Raw genomic sequence first — 13811 nt, 5'->3', positions numbered from 1 at the left:
CAACCTCAATCGAAATGAAGAAATCTGCTTAAATCGTCTGCGTGTAGACCTCTTCCTGAGATCTCATTTCTATTCACATAATTTCGTTGGTGTAAGTGATCCTGACTGCACCTACTGACAACACATTTCCTACTTCTATACGGAAGTATACTTCCGTATTTCAATAGATTAAACGTGTTGAATAAATTCGAATTCCTACTTTTTGGAAATTCCATTTATAACTATGATTTAAACTCGACAGTAATCTGTCTTGTGGCTAAATTCATTTCTAGAAACCAAAGAATCTCTAACTGATGACGATAATCATCATTATCATTATTATTATTATTACTATCATTATTATTATCATTTACTATTATCTATTATCATTTTGCGTTATTATTTATCATTATTATTACTTTTATTGTGACAACTCATTGCTACTATCATTACTATTAATATTATCATCCTTTAGTGTATTATCAGTTTACGTGCATTTATTAATTTTTGGTCACCGTCAAATGTCACTTCAATTATAATTGTAATTGCTTGTAATGTCCTCTGGACCTTAGCATGTATTTATTTTGTATATCATTGACTTGTTTAATGAAATTAGTTTGTACTAAAAAAAAGTGGAAAGATGCTGGAAGCGTTAAACAATACTGATAGATAATATATTCTAAACGCTGACTTGTCATTGGAGTATGGTACTTGGTTGGTTGCTGATTAATCACTTGATTCCTGAAGATGGCATTGGGGCTTGAATGTACATTTGTATGATGGATTCTTTGCTAAAAAATTAAGACTGGCTAGAATGACATGTCAAATGAACGAAGAGCCGATCTTGTCAATTCAGCGTTTGAATCTTGGTGGTGGTATACGTCGAACCGGCCATTCCTTGATTTTCTTCGGAAAAATCGAGTTTTTGGTCTTAATCTTCGACTTGGAATTAGGAACATTTTACGTAACCTCAATAAATTGTGTCTAACATTCTTTCTAGAGAAACGATTTCGATTTATCTTGGAAAAGAAAGCACCGAAAGAATTAGGGCGTTTTACTTCGTTTCCTCGGCATTACAGCAAACAATATTTTTGAACGGCCAACATCCTGTTAACATAACACAAACAAAATAATTGTAGTTTTGTAGAGACAAAATGACAGCTGATATTTTAACCAAAACAATTCAGAATGATCTCTAATAGATATCGGCGTATAGTCGATATGATTATGTCGGCCTTATCCCCATGAGTTAAATACTTTCGGCGGGCTCCAATTGCCCCATCTACGCAATCTGCTTCTAACTTTGTCCTGTTCTTCAGCGGCTTCAGCCACAGTCAAGACCGACGCAAAGATAGCGCAAAACAGAAGCGCCAATATAATCAGTTGACCTTAAACAAATTAAAAGAAAATAAAATAAACAAAAGTAAAAAAAACATATTCCAGATAACAGCTAAATTGAATTTGGAACAAACGAAAGAAGTGTGAAGAGCAGAATTACGAGCAATTTACGATTCTTACCCAATTAGATACCTGTACTTAGATTAGATACTTACTCAACATTTTGGGTCTGAAAAAAATGGATTTAGAAATATACATATGATTATCGCCTTAGTTATACGCTAGGCTAATTGCTTGGAGCACGGATCCGCCTCCTGAAATTCTGCATAAATAATCAAATAAAGAAACAATTGTTTTTAGTTACGACCACTCTAATTTTCAATCTAGTGATTTGCTCGAAGTTAGTTTTCTTTCTTCATTAATTCTCCAATCTTTTGAATCAAATACGTCACAATCTCAACTCTTTTTTATCTGTTTCTGCAGTCCTTTCGACATTTATGTGGAAGATACCCGTTTCTTGTTTTCATTTCTCCATGCTCCCTTCCATAAACGCATTTTATCTTAAAAACGCCTTTTATAAAAATGTTTTATTTTTCATTTTTGTTCTTCGCTCTCCTATTTTCTTGAAACAATCCAATCTTTCTTCTATGACATCACCAACGCCGCTACGTCACGATGTGATGTACAAGTGACCCCCAATTATCGCGGTCTACAGTTAGTTCCTTCAGGAAAGTTAATGTTTCGCTTGGCGTTAATTTAAAATCAAGTTCTATATCCACAAAGGCTAGGTCTTCACAGATTATCGTCAACCAGGTGGACTGTGGTCGGCCTTGGGGTTTCTTCCAATTCAAAAAATCAAATAAAAGCTCCAAATAGTTGATAAAAAGGAATCAGAAACACGTCCCAATAATGTCTATACTATATACGTGAGATGCAGTCCAATTAAAAATGACATCAGTATGCTTGATGGGGGCTATCATTTCCAGAAAAAGCTTCTGTATTATGTTTAAGTCATACTACGTCATCTATAGAGCTGCGTTACCAAATAGGCAGGTGATATTTTGCCAATGCGGCATTATTCATGTTAACGCTATTTTGCCAATGGCGCGTTCTGATTGGCTAATTGACGCCGCGCATGCGTACTGAGATGTGCGACTTAAAAATTTAAAAGGTAAGTGTGAACAGAGGCAGATTGCTAGTCTAACGTCTTTCCACTAAACCATCGAGCTCACTGGAAACCATCAGTAGGTTCTCTAATCCTAACCCTCAGGACCCTCTAGACCCTAACCCTTTCGAAACCCTTACCCTAAACCCGATATAATGATTTTATTGTTATATTTTATTAGTATATCTTATTAAATATAGCCATTGGCAAAATAGCGTTTACTAAAATAATGCCGCATTGGCAAAATATACACTATATAATAGGCATCCGATCAAAAAAAGAAAAAACTGTCGGAAAAGTTATGTTGCGGACTGAAAGAAATATTCACATATTCCTATTCTGTTGAACCTAATATATCAGAAGCTTTGATTCTACTAAAAATGCCGTTAGCGCTACATAAACTGTACTTATTTCCACTTACCTTCTTCTGATGCGGACTTTAAAGTTTCACGATGTTGTGTGGGTTTACTCGTCTCCAGCGTGTTCCCGGTTAAGGGTGCAGGATGGGACTGATATACTTGATATATGTAGTTGCCAGCATCAATGCATGTGTGTGCCAAGCGCACTTATAGGTTGGTTTTCTATTTGTTCATGTGACGATGAAGAGTGCGAAACAGCCAATTTGACACCTCGAACAATATTCAGCGAGCTGCAATTCTGTTGATGGGAATACAGCTGGTACAATAAGCGTTATGCAAACGCCAACGTGTTCGAATGCCTGCCTATTGGGAGGATGCCAGAAACAATGCGTATAGGCTACACGCTAATTGCTGGTTTTTGAAAAACATTATTTCGTGTTTACAGCAGGAGTGTAGACAAGTTTGAATATACGCAGGAAGACCTACCTCCATTTTCTCACTAGATTCACAATATACACGTAGCTAGAGTAGATGTTTAAACAAATCAAGTATGCGCTTCACAATTCAATTCAATAATCTCTTTATTGTAATAAATACACCCTACCAGGTCGAGTTAGAGTTAAGAATTTCAAAACCTTTAGGTATAGGTTTTTATCAGTAAGTCTAGGATTTTGAATTTTGCTTGGTCGTCCCAATTTGGAGCATCTGGGCATGTAACTAACAGCTCTGTTCAAATCATATATAATTTTGTCCTAAGCACTCTATTACAAATGAAACTCATTTTCAAATGGAATTACAGGATTGGCACAATCTATTCTCTCATGGTGTGCTGTAAGTTTATCTTCCTCAGTATAAAAAATGATTACCTATACGAAATTTGCAGATTTTGATTCTATATTGTTTTGGTAGCGTAAACCCCATCAAGAATGGCGCAATGGTAAATTCAGGATTTAGAATTGTATAGCAGTCTACTTTTGAGGCGAATTAGATATCTATTTGTGCCAAAATGTTTAAATCTCTCTTGTAATGTATGTTTCGTTCGGGTAAAAGATATTGCGAATGATTTAGGATACCAACAGGTTTTGTGAGGAAGCTATACCAACTATAGTTGGAGTGGATTAACTCTTGCATAGAATGGTATACTAGTTTTTCCTGTTTTTGGTATGCCAGTATGCCAGGATTTCAAGAGTCTTCTGAGTGGATATTGCCAAGTTCACCTAGTACAGCCATTGTTCCTCGACGTGAAACACACAGAGCACAGAGATACACGGTTTCTGCTGTGGTCATCTTTTTCAAATGCTAATTCAATATTGAAGACATCTTTTTGAAATTCAGAAGGCGTTTAATGGGACGTAATTTTCCAATCTTCACAATTTCCCAACTATCCAATTTTCACAACTGTACAATGGAATTGGTGCCACCATACTGTCGAAAAGTTTTGCGCATACTTATGGGGTGCAGTTATGGTCGGTTTTCGCATAGTTTTTTCAGTTTTGTTGACTCTGGACCCGGCTCTACAGTTGATTAGGTTAAATTGCACCCATTTCCACAGTTGTGTGTTTAATTTCCCAGACACAAAATCCCAGCGAGGGAAGAACATGGCCGAGGCTCACGATGCCATCAGGGATTTATGACGGCAGCCAGCTCTTCTGGAAGGGTCTATGCCTTGATTCGAAAAAAGTCGATCAATAACACGAAAGTGCCAAATATACTACATAAACAAAAATGGCGACTTGTATTGAAATGTTTACATTGTTCCGAAGTTTGAGGCCAGTACGAAATACAATGAATGTCTGGTGTTTGTAGATCATTTTCAATTGAAAACGTCCCTGGTGAAATCCAGGCAGTCCAGAAGCAGATTGACGCCTGCATCAGTTCAAATTTAACACGAAACTGCTTGTCAGAGTATCTGCTAACTAGCGAGGCTTGTAGCTGATAGTTTTGCAATTGAGATTAGTCAGTGGAAAAATAGTACGAAAGTTCTGACCTAAAATGCATTACGTCTAGATGAATTTTGTAGTTCCGGTATGTACCATTATAGCATAATATTTAAATCTGATACAAATGATATGTCATGTCTAACCTCAGTGAAAAGTGTCAAAAGAATAATTGACGAATTGACTAGAGTCTTGTTATATAGAGGCCTCACTTGTATATGATATAGTTTTTTTCCTTTTTTGCATCGATGGTGTAGACTTGGGCCGACGTTATATGACGAGTGAGGGTCAGTTGCTCAATTTCTGAGGAGCTGACAAAACTGTAATTTTACTGTGCGTACTTTACTTACCAAACGGTTACTTTAACCAACTTTTTAGCAACTGGGATATCAGTTCCAGCTTGACACAGCTGCCAAAATACACAATCCAAAATTCATGGCAACGATACTTAATTCATTTGAAGAAAAAAGATAGAATGGAATGGTTGAATGATTTTGATGTTCGACAAAATTGACGGCTTAAGATTTGCGATGTATCCATGGACGTATCTAGTTTATATGTCCATATTGTATCAAAAGAGGAACCCGTAGCATGTGTGCGGCTATGGGCGGCCATTCCCGCCAAAAATCAGCGTTTCGTCTATTTGTCTGTACTTTGACAAAATGTCATAGTACACCGTCAAAATGTGTTAGCGTAACGTCAAATTGTGTAATGCGGCTAAATAACACAGGGGGGGGGGGGGCGAAACTGTACGGACAGTATTTTGCGGTATTTTTCTCGCATTGCGATCATATCAAGATCGTTTTATTGAAATAATTTTGCTCGTATCAAATCGACAAATCGTATCATATTACCTAAACCCAAAAAAATGATTTTATTGTTACTTTAGTTAGTTAATACTATAATATATAGTAATAATGTACGGTAAAATAGCGGAAGTAAATACTTTGCCGTAAACCTATGGAAGCCCTGAGATGACATCTTGAGTTCATGAGTTCCAAGTTCATAACTTCCTGAGTTCTCAAGTTCATGAGTTCGTCTAATGAAAAAAGCCTGCGATACCGAAACGTCGAATGTAAACACGATGCTCTATCAAAGACCCGCGTCTCAGGCTTAGACGATACTGAATAACCAGCGATCAATGGTATGTTGAAGGGCGCTTCCGTTCCTCCTCTGGTAGGTAGCTCGGATTTTCTGTGCTCGGGCTAGAGAGAAGGGTGACTCCGAATAACCGGTGACTCTCGATGAATCTGCTCGGGTTTTAATGATGAAAAAGATAACAAACGCTCGTTATGAGAAATTTTTAAATATCTATTTATTTTCTATAAACCATCAAGAAAGCTGATGTCTGATGATAGACTGGTTGCCGGTCGACTTCATATGACTGCCAGTGCAGAATTGGGCACAGTCAACCAGTCTTGGTTGATGCGGGACATCATTTTTTAGTTAATTCATGACGTAATCGGATTTAACATCCTTATAATAGGATTCTTTATGTCGCATAATTTCATAGTGTTGTACATGCCCAAATAAACTCGAAATATCATAAACTCTGGAAGTTATGAACTGGGGAACTCATGAACCCAAGGTGTCGTCTCAGGGCTTCCATACAGGGCCTCCATACCTGAGACGACGTCTTGAGTTCATGAGTTCCGAGTTAACTAATAAAAGTAATAATAAATTCATTTTATTGGGGTTAATAGTATGGAATACCTCAAGGGCCATACGACTTACGAGTTACGTTTTACGACTTACGAGTTACGTTTTACGAGTTACTTATACATTTCCTTGAATATTCGTTACGACTTCCGTTTTATGAGTTACGAATTACAACTTAAATACGTTCAACGAATTACGAGTTACGATTTACGAGTTAAGTGTTGGAGTTTCGGTTCGCAAGAGTTCAAGGACAGTGGCCACGTGGTAGGCATTTCACTGTGTGGGTGTAATTATTAGACGAATAACTGTAACGATGATGGATGGCTGTATGCGGCCTAGTGTTTTCAAAAAATAAATACATTTTTTCTATATTGATGAATCTTGTTCTAATTATTAAAATCATTTCCAGCTAAGATCTACATATTGAAATATCGTCTATTAAAATCATCGTGCACGTAACGGGACAGTCATCAGTCAGTGTGAAAGCATTTAATAGATTTTGAGAAGGTTCGCACAGCAGATGGCCAACGCGCAGATTTTCTGCCCTGTAATAGCCCACTGCAGTCGAGATTGATTCACTATGTACAATAAATTACTCTTATTATGCTGTTTGAAATGACAATTCGACTTCATTTTGAAACCCGTTCTTTGAATTTAGCGCGCTTCGGATATCCGAAGCCAATTAGTGAAAAACGTGTATTTCGTAAAACGCAAGTCGTAAAACGTAAGTCGTAACGTATTGTAGGAAATGTATTAGTAACTCGTAAGTCGTAAAACGTAACTCGTAAGTCGTATGGCCCTTGAGGTATTCCATGGGTTAGGGAATATGATACGATTTGTCGATTTGATACTCGCAAAATTATTTCAATGAGACGACCTTGAGATGATCGCAAAGCGAGAAAAATACCGCGAAATACTGTCCGTACAGTGTTGCCCCCTGTGTTATTTAGCCGCATTACACAATTTGACGTTACGCTTACACATTTTGGCGGTGAACTATGACATTTTGACAAAGTACAGACAAATAGACGAAACGCTGATTTTTGGCGGGAATGGCCGCCCATATGCGGCAACCTAACAGCCCGGGCTATCGGAGGTGCTTCCAGCCAGCGGATTGATAAAATGCTCTGAACACGGAAGTTGAGAGCTGCTGCTGCTGCTGCTGCTGCTGCTGCTGCTGCTGCTGCTGCTTCTGCTGGGATTTTGTATTCTATTTTGTATCTATGTACGTATTAGTCGTGTAATATGTCGAGAAAAATCAAAAAATAATACGTTGCATTTTACGCACGTTCAGCGAATATATGAACCCATTTTATGTTGTATTTAGTCGTTTCGTAGTTAGAAACAATCTGATGTTCATTTTTTTTGTATATTACTTTTTAGAGAAACTGTTGACTCAATATTAGAGACGTATATACCACGTATGTATAATCACCTAGACGATACTATATACAAACTATGGAGGGACTTTTTATATCATACCGAGCCCGGTTTCATACGATAAGAAAACTGGGTTTTTTTCAAATCGACTTTTATTTAGACTTTAGTTGCGATGTATGTATCTTTACTTTGTCGTAGTAGAATTCTTTTAAACCGATGAGAGGCGAAGTTGAATCGGTTGTCTTTTTAACTTTCCCGGGAATCTAGACCGAAAGTTTTATATCGCTTGATGAATATTCGATTTGATGTTGGGTACGAGTTCAGGTGCCGATTGCTGAAAAGTAGATTTAATTTCAGTTAAAAGCTCGTATGAATTGATAAGAATTTAGTCTACTTTTGAGCAACCGTCCCTAGAGTGGTGACCTTGATCAGTATCTGTGTAAAAAATTTGCTCTGTGATTGGTCAATCATGAAATATATGAATAAATGGAATAAAGGGCAATGAATATTGGACATCAATGGTTGTTTTTTCTTCTTTCACACGAAAAGGTCAATCTCTCGAGGGGAAGGTGCACGACCACCCTGTGTATCCCCTGGATCCGCCGCTGGAATTGCAGTGGTGAGAATGATGCTGGAAGCATTAAACGATACTGATAGATAATATATTCTAAACGCTGACTTGTCCTGACTTGGAGTATGGTACATGTACTTTGTTGGTTGCTGATTAACCACTTGATTCCTGAAGATGGCATTGGTGCTTGAATGTACATTTGTATGATGGATTCTTTGCTAAAAAAAAAACACAGACTGGCTAGAATGACATGTCAAATGAACGAAGAGCCGATCTTGTCAATTCAGCGTTTGAATGTTGGTGGTGGTATACGTCGAAAAGGTACGGTGTTACAATAGGCTACAACGTCATCCGGCCATCCCTTGATTTTCCTTCACGATACAAGACGACAAAATTGAACCACGTCCGCTTTTCTTCGGAGAAATCGAGTTTTTGGTCTTAATCTTCGACTTGGAATTAGAAACATTTTACGTAACCTCAATAAATTGTGTCTAACATTCTTTCTAGCGAAACGATTTCGATTTATCTTGGAAAAGAAAGCACCGAAAGAATTAGGGCGTTTTACTTCGTTTCCTCGGCGTTACTGCAAACAATATTTTTGAACGGCCAACATCCTGTTAACATAACACAAACAAAATAATTGTAGTTTCGTAGAGACAAAATGACAGCTGATATTTCAACCAAAACAATTCAGAATGATCTCTAATAGATATCGGCGTATAGTCGATATGATTATGTCGGCCTTATCCCCATTTTTTAAATATTTTCGGCGGGCTCCAATTGCCCCATCTACGCAATCTGCTTCTAACTTTTTCCTGTTCTTCAGCGGCTTCAGTCACAGTCATAACCGACGCAAAGATAGCGCAAAACAGAAGCGCCAATATAATCAGTTGACCTTAAACAAATTAAAGGATAAGAAAATAAACAAAAGTAAAAAAAAAACATATACCAGATAACAGCTAAATTGAATTTGGAACAAACGAAAGAACTGTGAAGAGTAGAATTAACGCAATTTGCGATTCTTACCCTATTAGATACCTGTACTTAGATTAGATACTTACTCAACATTTTGGGTCTGAAAAAAATGAATTTAGAAATATACATATGATTATCGTCTTAGTTATACGCTAGGCTAATTGCTTGGAGCACGGATCCGCCTCCTGAAATTCTGCATTAATAATCAAATAAAGAAACAATTGTTTTTTAGTTACAACCACTCTAATTTTCAATCTAGTGATTTGCTAGAAGATAGTTTTCTTTCTTCATTGAATTCTCCAATCTTTTGAATCAAATTCGTCACAATCTCAACTCTTTTTTATCTGTCTCTGCAGTCCTTTCGAGGTTTACGTGGAAGATACCCGTTTCTTAATTCATTTCTCCATGCTCCCTTCCATAAACGCATTTTATCTTAAAAACGCCTTTTATAAAAAATGGTTTATTTTTCCTCTTCGCCCTCCTATTTTCTTGAAACAATCCAATCTTTCTTCTATGACATCACCAACGCCGCTGCGTCACGATGTGATGTACAAGGGACCCCAATTATCGCGGCCTACAGTCAGTTCCTTCAAAAAGTTAATATTTCGCTTGGCGTTAATTTAAAATCAAGTTCTATATCCACAAAGGCTAGGTCTTCACGGATTATCGTCAACCAGGTGGACTGTGGTCGGCCTTTAGGTTTCTTCCAATCCAAAAAATCCAATAAAAAGCTCCAAATAGTTGATAAAAAGGAATCAGAAACACGTCCCAATAATGTCTATACTATATACGTGAGATGCAGTCCAATTAAAAATGACATCAGTATGCTTGATGGGGGCTATAATTTCCAGAAAAAGCTTCTTATGTTTAAGTCATACCTCGTCATCTATAGAGCTGCGTTACCAAATAGGAAGGTGATATTTTGCCAATGCGCGCATTATTCATGTCAAGGCTATTTTGTCAATGGCGCGTTCTGATTGGCTAATCGACGCCGCGCATGCGTACTGAGGTGCGCGACGTAAAAAATTCAAGGAAAGTGTGAACAGATAGTCTAACGTCTTTCCACTAAACCATCGAGCTCACTGGAAACAGTAAATTTTCACTACATGTAGTCTCACCTTACCCTAACCCTATCCCTAGGGGTAAAAAGCAGACCCTAAACCTCATTCTGACACTTACCCTAACACTCTGGACCCTCTAGACCCTAACCCTATTGAAACCCTAACCCTAAACCCAATATAATGATTTTATAGTCATATTTTATCAGTTATTCTTATGATGTATAGCCATTGGCAAAATAGCGTTTACTAAAATAATGCCGCTCTGACAAAATATACACTTCCTATCAGATATAATAGATATCCGATCAAAAAAAAATACTGTCGAAAAAGTTATGTTGCGGACTGAAATGAAATATTCACGTATTCCCATTCTGTTGAACCTAATATATCAATAGTTTTAATTCTACTAAATATGCCGTTAGCGCTACATGAACTGTACTTATTTCCTGTACTTACCTTCTTCTGATGCGGACTATATAGTTTCACGATGTTGTGTGGGTTTACTCGTCTCCAGCGTGTTCCCGGTTTAGGATGCAGGATGGGACTGGATATACTTGATATATGTAGTTGCCAGCATTGATGCTAGTATTGAACGAGTGTATGTACCAAGCACTTACAGGTTGGTTTTTTTATTTGTTCATTTGACGATGAAGAGTGAGAAACATCCAATTTGACACCTCGAACAATATTCAGCGAGCTGCAATTCTGTTGATGGGAATACAGCTGGTACAATATGCACAATGCAAACGCCATCGTGCTCGTTTCCCTGCCTATAGGGAGGATGCCAGAAACAATACGTATAGGCTACACGCTAATTGCCGGTTTTTGAAAAACATTATTTCGTGTTTACAGCAGGAGTGTAGACAAGTTTGAATATACGCAGGAAGACCTACCTCCATTTTCTCACTAGATTCACAATATACACGTAGCTAGAGTAGAGGTTTAAACAATTCAAGTATGCGCTTCACAATTCAATTCAAACATCTCTTTATTTTTATAAATACACCCTGTCTGGTCGAGTTAGAGTTAAGAATTTCAAAACCTTTAGGTATAGGTTTGTATCAGTAAGTCTAGGATTTGGAATTTTGCTTGGTAGTCACAATTTGGAGCATCTGGGTATGTAACTTACAGCTCTGTTCAAATCATATCTAATTTTGTCCTAAGCACTCTTTACAAAATGAAACTCATTTTCAAATGGAATTACAGGATTGGCACAATCTATTCTCTCATGGTGTGTTGTTAGTTTATCTTCTTCAGTATCTTCCTCGGTATAGACAATGATTACCTATACGAAATTTGCAGATTTTGGTTCTATATTGTTTTGGTAGCGTAAAACCCACCAAGAATGGCGCAATGGTAAATTCAGGATTTAGAATTGTGTAGCAGTCTACTTTTGAGGCGATTTGGATATCTATTTGTGCCAAAATGTTTAAATCTCTCTTGTAATGTATGTTTCGTTCGGGTAAAAGATATTGCGAATGATCTAGGATGCCAACAGGTTGCTTGCATAGAATGGTATACTAGTTTTCCCTATTTGTGGTATGCCAGTATGCCAGAATTTCAAGAGTCTTCTGAGTGGATATTGCCAAGCTCACCTAGTACAGCCATTGTTCCTCGACGTGAAACACATAGAGCACAGAGATACACGGTTTCTGCAGTGGTCATCTTTTTCAAATGCTAAATCAATATTGAAGGCATCTTTTTGAAATTCAGAAGGCGTTTAATGGGACGCAATTTTCCAATCTTCACAATTTCCCAACTATCCAATTTTCACAACTGTACAATGGAATTGGTGCCACCAGACTGTCGAAAAGTTTTGCCTGCTCAATCAAAAATTGGCTTGTCACTAGAATCTCTGGTAGCGGTCTCAGGTCATCGACTAACCCGAATCTTGCTACTGAATGCGATAATTTATTCATTGTATGTAAGAGTGTATTGTTTAGATGATAAATTAGTGCACGCAAAAAAAGTAACCAAAGTGCTGAAGACTGGACGTATAAACAGACTCTGGTGGATCCTTACTGGCCACATGGCTACGACTTGCGTCATGTTACTCCCGCAGAAAGCTTCGGACATGCGAATGATTTCATATGATATTTACGCCTGAGGTCATAATTTGCATCCAGAGTCAAGATGAACCCACAGAACAACATTGGACATAATTCCAAATCAAAAGCTACACTGCGGGGCCCTTACTATATTGACCGGCCCAGAGTCAAATCGAACCCTCACAACTGTTGAATTGAGATCCACAGTCAAATAAAACCAACACAAAGGTAGAACTGGGTTCAGAGTTAAACCCACACAAGTGCAGTCAAACCAAACCCACACAACGAAGAACTGGATTCGGAGTCAAAACCAAACCCACACAAGTGCAGAACTGGATTTAGAGTCAAATTGTCAAAAGATGTCAGCGGTGTCGGTTTATTGGTGTATATACTTTCTCATAAGCGTTGTAGGTACGTACATTCTCACCCGCTTTTAATTCTCTTTTGTGAAAACAACTAGAACGACTTCTTGAGTCTATATAATCATCTTTATTTTTCTCAGCCGGGTATAACCTATTTCTAAAGACCTTCTCTTTTCCTTTCCCTCTCAAAGACTTGCTCTTCCATTTGATATCGTTTACTGTTTAGTAACGTTTGCAGGCCCGTCACCACACATGGTTCGTACGTTCAAACGTTCCACCGACCCATGTATGGAGTGTTTACGTACCTACACACTTCACATTATTGTAAAAACACGTTTGTACTGGCCGAACCATATTTAGGTTTCCCTACGTGGATACGCACGTCACATCAATACACGTTTATCTACATAACTTCTATGTATTGTTTGTGTAACACAAAGCAACAACGCAGGTAGTCTGATAATAGCAACACTTTAATGTATATATACAACCACACTATGACGTTACGCTTAGACGCTAACATCAAGAACAGGCTAGATGAAACGGTTGATTTTTTTGCGCGAATAGGCGCTCGTACAAAACCGGTCTGAAACAAATGGATCTCCCACTGAGATTAATCCCTTATCCTTTATAATCGCCTTATCATTCCAGTCACTTGCCGACTGAAGGTTGAACGTCATCCGCTTTTTACATTAATGCAAATATCCCATATGACTATTCAAATCCCCTCAGCAAATGTCATAACAAGATTATCTCCCATGTATTACCTTATTTAGAATAATTCATATATGAATGAATTATAAAATTTCATATCTTGAAACAGGGATGATTATCCCCAATATTAATTTCATTGATAAGAAGATGTGATTAGTATTCGAGCACACTTACGCATACATTGCACTTAAAACCTGTCGAAATATCACATTGTATGTATGAGTAATGAAAAATGAATATACTACTATATACTATATGAGCCA

General features: G+C 37.6%; 2 long non-coding RNA genes across 2 annotated transcripts; both read right to left on the bottom strand.

Moving 5' to 3' along the window:
* Window positions 1–1119: 1119 nt before the first annotated feature.
* LOC141902701 (uncharacterized) lies at window positions 1120–3158 on the bottom strand. The gene is made up of 3 exons (XR_012618923.1): window positions 2904–3158; window positions 1533–1546; window positions 1120–1367 (listed from the first exon to the last, which is right to left on the bottom strand). It is a non-coding gene; the product is annotated as an uncharacterized LOC141902701 (long non-coding RNA).
* A 6014-nt stretch (window positions 3159–9172) lies between these two features.
* On the bottom strand, window positions 9173–10992 carry LOC141901097 (uncharacterized). The gene is made up of 3 exons (XR_012618811.1): window positions 10881–10992; window positions 9450–9463; window positions 9173–9283 (listed from the first exon to the last, which is right to left on the bottom strand). It is a non-coding gene; the product is annotated as an uncharacterized LOC141901097 (long non-coding RNA).
* Between the last annotated feature and the right edge of the window lie 2819 nt (window positions 10993–13811).

Source organism: Tubulanus polymorphus, chromosome 3 (genome assembly GCF_964204645.1).
Source record: "Tubulanus polymorphus chromosome 3, tnTubPoly1.2, whole genome shotgun sequence".
In the NCBI taxonomy this organism is placed as follows: domain Eukaryota; kingdom Metazoa; phylum Nemertea; class Palaeonemertea; order Tubulaniformes; family Tubulanidae; genus Tubulanus; species Tubulanus polymorphus.
This window is presented reverse-complemented; position numbering and strand designations above follow the sequence as displayed.